Here is a 7,719-nt window from a genome sequence, read left to right on the forward strand (position 1 = left end):
GTACATCATTTACAATCATTATTATTATTATCAGTATTATAATTATTATTATCATTATCATTAATATAATTATTAATATATTATTAACATCATCATTATTAATACAACTTATTATTAATCATATTATTATTATTATTATTATTATTATTATTATTATTATTATTATTATTATTATTATTATTATTATTATTATTATTATTGATATTATCATTGATACTTATCATTATCCTTATTACTATGAAACTAAGACATATTATTATAGTTATTAACATTATCATTTACAAATATCACTATCAGTATTGTCAAACAATATTATTATTATTATTATTATTATCAAAATTATTATTAGTTATCATTTTTAATATTATTATTATTATTAGTATTAATGATATTAAAAGCATTATTATTCTTATTGTTAAAATTATTATTATTGATATCATTTTATCTTGATTATTATCAAATAATATTATCAATATTATTATTAATATTATTATTAATTTTAGTATTATTTTGATATTATTATTTTATTAATTCTATTATTATTATTAAAAGTATTATTATTATTAATTATTAATATGAAATAAATTAAAAGAATCAGACATGACCTAATTTAGGTAAAGTTGTTAAATTTTTATTTTTTTTATTTGATCGTATCTGGATTGATATCTACTTTTCAATTTTTTTTTTGTTATCTGCTTTATATTTTTTTTAGGTATCTATTTTATTTTTTTATTTCATCGTGATTGCTTTTAAATTTTTTATTTTTTTTCTCTGCTGTAATCTAGTCAATACACACTCAAATTTGTGTATAAGTGAAATCATAAATGTTTCATCATCATCAACAATTATCAAACATTGCAAATTGTAAAAATATATATATATATATATATATAAAACAGTTCCGACCTCTGTTCTTACTCCATTTTCTAAAAAGCTCGAATTCAAATCCCATTTCAAAAAGTATTAATGCAGTTATGTTAGGATTCAATTAACCAAACTATCTGCAAAATCTTGGTTTTCAATTCTTTATATCGATTACGAATTTTGGAGTCAAACTTTATAATGAAAAAGTAAACCGATTTGTTCTTGGTAAAATTCAATTTGATTTTGATGTTTCAAGTTAAATTAATGGTTCAGATAGTTTATATGAATGATTTTAAGTGTATTTCATGTTGTAAACTTTGGCCAAAACATTCTAAAAATCAAAAATCAATTTTTACTTTTTTGAAATACTCGACGAGCAGCAGCAGGTATTCCTGTCTGTTTTATTTTTATTTTTTTATTTAATCAAATATACTTGTTTCTATGTTGGATAATTAATCCAACAATCAGTGTAATTACTTGTTATTAGAGGGATTTGATCTCTGGTTCGTTTGAGTTTTTGGTGAGGAAGAAGAAGTAGAGAAACAGAAGCATAAAATAAATAAAATAAATCGTGGGTTTAATTAGGAAGGCAGAAACAGAGGAGTGGTGTGGGGTGTTTAGGGTGAGCGGGAGGTCACGGGTTCGAGCCCGGTTCGTGGGGGTTTTTTTTTAGAAAAGCTTATTTGAGGTAGTTTTCTTTATAATTATAATAATAATAATAATAATAATAATAATAATAATAATAATAATTATTATTATTATTATTATTATTATTATTATTATTACTATTAAGTATTAGTATTATTGTTATTACTAAGTATTATCATTTGGTATTATTATTATTATTATTATTATTATTATTATTATTATTATTATTATTATTATTATTATTATTATTATTATTATTATTATTATTATTATTATTATTATTATTATTATTATTATTATTATTAACATATAACATTTTATTATTATTAAAACTATATTATTATTATTATCATCATTTTTACTACTAAGATTATTATTATTAATATTATATTTACTATTATTATTGTTATAATTATCATTATTATCGGTATTTTTATTATTAATATTACCATTGTAAACAAATAAATCTTTTGATTACCAATATTAATATTATTTTACTACATAAATATTATGTATATAAAAACGTAATTATAAGTAATATTATTAATTAGTATTAATATGATTATCATTATTAAGTATTGTTACCAAAAATTATAATTTTGATTATTATTATTAAACTTTTCGTTTTTATTAAAACTGTTATCATTATTATTATTGTTATAAGTCTTATTATTATTAATATCATTTATCATTAATGAAACTATAACCATTATTATCATTATTATGAATATTGAGTATTATTATTATCATTACAAATATTATTTTAGTATTATTATAATTATTATTTTTAACAAACAAATGATATATATATATATATATATATATATATATATATATATATATATATAATTTGTTTGTTAAAAATAGTAATTATAATAATACTAAAATAGTAATTATATATATATATATATATATATATATATATATATATATATATATATATATATATATATATATATATATATATATAAACTTATTCGATTACGAGTATATGTGTTAATATATATACTTGATATAAGTTGGTGAATCCGAGGTCAACTCTGTAGTTGTTCAGTGCCATCCTATGCATATTTACTACAAACTATCGTATCGTATCGTGAGTTTCATTTGCTCCCTTTTTATCTATATTTTTGGGCTGAGAATACATGTACTATTTTTATAACTGATAGACACAAGTACAAACTATTATGCGACCAACATGAGTACTTTTATTGTGTTAATATCATTAATTGCTAGATAATGAAGAGGCAAACGGAATTATTATAAATAGCGCTATTGGGAGAAACGTCCCGCACTGTTGACCTCAGGTCAATTGGTGGTATAATAATGATCTTGACAATTACATATGTATTGTTACGGGGTAAAATCGTTTAGTTTTGATATTATACGCTCATGCCATACTTTTGATATACATGATATATCGACTTTTATTATATTAAATCTTGTGATCTATTACTATTACTGAAATCATTATTTATGACAAACCTATGAACTCACTCAATCTCGTGTTGACTTTTTAAGCATGTTTATTCTCATGTACTTAAATATTACTTCCGCTGTATATTTGCTGCTTTGATAATGATTACTTTCTATGCTTGGAGTCTTCATTGCATATCATATCAATTAAAGACATTTAATGCTCTAAATTTAATGTAATCTATTTATTTTCCGCTGCAAAACTCAATAAAACGTCTCATATAGAGTCGTTCTCCTTTATACAAATATGATTTGATATAATTAGTCACAAATACCCCAGGCCCTATTTGAGAGTGTGACAAGTAATTAGAGTTTAGTAACTAGAGTTTAGAAATTAGGGTTTAAAAACTAGGGCTTAGGGTTTATAAATTAGGATTTTAAAACGAGGTTTTAATACGAATGGTTTAGAGTTTAGTGTTTAGGGTTTAGGGTTGAGGGTTTACGGAGTAAACCCGAAAACCCTAACCCGTAAACCATAAACTCTAAATCGGGCTAAATCCTAAAAAAACTCAAAACACGTTAACATACATCACATGCATTTTAAGCTCCTATTAAAAAAAAATTTATGAATCTACACAATATCAGTTAATCACGGAAATTTTTTTTTTTTAAAAACTGGAGCTCTAATGTAAAATATATAAAAATCTCATTTTACTTATCCCCTTATCTCAAAAATACCACTTATTCCTTGATCTAGTTCTCGCTGGATCCTCTCCATATGTATATATATATATATATATATATATATATATATATATATATATATATATATATATATATATATATATATATATATATATATATATATATATATATATACATATGGAGAGGATCCAGTGAGAACTTTTTTAGTGTGAGAACTCTATGAACTCCAAATACACTAAAATTCGAGTAAAAAAAGTGGCGGGCGAGCAAAAAAAGGAAATTCGAGCAAAAAAAAAACACGAACGAACAAAAATTCATAGTCCAGCAAAAAAAAAATTGTTCGAATTTAAAAAATGTAGAACACATTTTTTTCGACTATCATGTGTTCTACATTTTTTTGTTCGAATTTCAAAAATGTAGAACACATTTTTGTTCGAATTACACAATTTTTGTTCGCCCGCCTTTTTTTTGTTCGAATTTCAAAAATATAGAACACATTTTTGTTCGACTATCATGTCTTCTACATTTTTTTGTTCGAATTTTAAAAATGTAGAACACATTTTTGTTCGAATTTCACAATTTTTGTTCGTCCGCCTTTTTTTTGTTCGAATTTCCCCATTTTTACTCGAATTCCTTGTTTTTTGCTCGCCCGTCAATTTTTTTGCTCGAATTTCAGTGTATTTTGGTGTTTTTAGGAGTTCTCAGAGTTCTCCCATAAAAAAGTTATCATTTGATCCCTCTACTATATATATATATATATATATATATATATATATACTAGTCGAATGACCCGTGATTTCACGGGTTAGTTGAAGAACAACAATCTAAACTTATCGGTATAACTACAATAGGTACCTATCTATCATGAATGTGGTATTGTTGTAACCTACATTCTAAGAAAAGATGTCACCACAATAATAAAATATATATCACAAATTTAGAGTTGAATTATTATTATAGAAATTGTATCTATTTACTGCAATGGAAAATCTCTTAACCGGTAGCCTATATGCCATCAATTGCAGAATGATAAACAAAGATGCATATAGAGATATCCTATTACTACACTCAAAGGTTAAGAACATACTAAGCTCTATATTAATACACTCAAAGTTTCTTTATAAAACTAAGCTCTAAAATTTGAATATTCAACTCCCACATGATAACACATCTAAGAGAAACATCAATAAAACTTTGAGTGTATTAACCGTGATTCCATCAATCAAACAAATCCATGGTTCCATCAAATAAAAATTGATAACATATAAGCAAACAAAAATGATTGTAAAAGTTAACAACAAACCTAGTTGAATCGAATAATCCTAATTAAGTTGAGTGTATTAAGAATATTCAACCCTTACATGATAACACTACTAAGAGAAACATCAATAAAACTTAGAGTGTATTAAGTGTGGTTCCATCAATAAAATAAAACTGTGGTTCCATCAAATAAAAGTTGATAGCATATAATCAAACAAAATTGAATGTAATAGTTAACAACAAATCGAGTTGGATCGAGTAATCGTATTTGCAAGGCTAGTATGTAGAATTAAATTAATTGTAAAGAAGAGAAGCATGGTTGTTGAACAATAAAAGGGCAGAAGAATAAATTAAAACGGATGAGATTTTGTTAGCTTTTATTTAGGAGAGATTAATATTTTCTTTTATAAAAGATTTTATATTTTTATATTAAATTACTATAACATAATGACATCATCAAAGATGTTTTAATTTTTTTATTTTGAATTATTTTTATGCTTAGATAATTTTTATTTATGACATCTTTATTTTAGAGATTTAATAGAATATATATATATATATATATATATATATATATATATATATATATATATATATATATATATATATATATATATATATATATATAGTGGTTTAATCCATGTCATATATAGTGTTTTAATCCATGTCTAAGCAACTTTAGTGGCTAAGTAGAGATAAGCAAATTCAAAGTTTTTTTTTAATTATATTTAGGTTCGCATCAAAATGCTCTCCTAATCTATATTTTTATAACCCAAAATCATTAGAAACACTTAAAAATCGATGATGAATGATAATAATCATGTTGAATGATAAATTAATCATTCATCATCGATTTTTAACGATTTCGTTATTTTATTTTTTGTAAGTTTTGCGTTTTCAACAATCTACATATTAAGAGACCCTAAAAAGATAATTTAAAAAAAAAAAATTATTATCCTTATTATTAATACTATTATTGATATTATCATTGATACTTATCATTATCCTTATTACTATGAAACTAAGACATATTATTATAGTTATTAACATTATCATTTACAAATATCACTATCAGTATTGTCAAACAATATTATTATTATTATTATTATCAAAATTATTATTAGTTATCATTTTTAATATTATTATTATTATTATTATTATTATTATTATTATTATTATTATTATTATTAGTATTAAGGATATTAAAAGCATTATTATTCTTATTGTTAAAATTATTATTATTGATATCATTTTATCTTGATTATTATCAAATAATATTATCAATATTATTATTAATATTATTATTAATTTTAGTATTATTTTGATATTATTATTTTATTAATTCTATTATTATTATTAAAAGTATTATTATTATTAATTATTAATATGAAATAAATTAAAAGAATCAAACATGACCTAATTTAGGTAAAGTTGTTAAATTTTTATTTTTTTTATTTGATCGTATCTGGATTGATATCTACTTTTCAATTTTTTTTTGTTATCTGCTTTATATTTTTTTTAGGTATCTGTTTTATTTTTTTATTTCATCGTGATTGCTTTTAAATTTTTTATTTTTTTTCTCTGCTGTAATCTAGTCAATACACACTCAAATTTGTGTATAAGTGAAATCATACGAATGTATCATCATCATCAACAATTATCAAACATTGCAAATTGTAAATATATATATATATATATATATATATATATATATATATATATATATATATATATATATATATATATATATATATATATATATAAAACAGTTCCGACCTCTGTTCTTACTCCATTTTCTAAAAAGCTCGAATTCAAATCCCATTTCAAAAAGTATTAATGCAGTTATGTTAGGATTCAATTAACCAAACTATCTGCAAAATCTTGGTTTCCAATTCTTTATATCGATTAAGAATTTTGGAGTCAAACTTTATAATGAAAAAGTCAACCGATTTGTTCTTGGTAAAATTCAATTTGATTTTGATGTTTCAAGTTAAATTAATGGTTCAGATAGTTTATATGAATGATTTTAGTGAAAGGATCCCTAGAGAACTAGAGTATGTAGAGAACTCATAGAACTCATAGATTGAACTTCAATCTATGTAGAGATTGAGCTTCAATCTATGAAAAAAAAATCTGAAAAAAACAGTCAATCTGTACAGAAAAAAAAATCAATCTGCAAAAAAAAAAAAATGCAAAAAAATGCCAAAAAAACGTCAATCTGCACGCAGATTGACGCAATCTGCATAAAAAAAGAAAAAAAGTCGATCTGTAAAAAAAACTGGAAAAAACGTCAATCTGCACGCAGATTGACTCAATCTGCACGCAGATTGACTCAATCTGCAAAAAAAAAAAAATCTGCACAGAAAAAAAATCTGCAAAAAAAAAAATAAAAAAATAAAATAAAATATGTCAATCTGCAGCAGATTGACTGAATCTGCACTAGTTCCATGGGTTCTCTACTACCTTTGGTTCTCCATGGATCCACGCCCTATATATGTATATATATGTATATATATATATATATATATATATATATATATATATATATATATATATATATATATATATATATATATATATATATATATATATATATATATATATATATATATATATATATATAAACTTATTTGATTACGAATATATGTGTTAATATATATACTTGATATAGGTTGGTGAATCCGAGGTCAACTCTGTAGTTGTTCAGTGCCATCCTATGCATATTTACTACAAACTATCGTATCGTATCGTGAGTTTCATTTGCTCCCTTTTTATCTATATTTTTGGGCTGAGAATACATGTACTATTTTTATAACTGATAGACAC

Source organism: Rutidosis leptorrhynchoides, chromosome 5 (assembly GCF_046630445.1).
Source record: "Rutidosis leptorrhynchoides isolate AG116_Rl617_1_P2 chromosome 5, CSIRO_AGI_Rlap_v1, whole genome shotgun sequence".
NCBI lineage: Eukaryota > Viridiplantae > Streptophyta > Magnoliopsida > Asterales > Asteraceae > Rutidosis > Rutidosis leptorrhynchoides.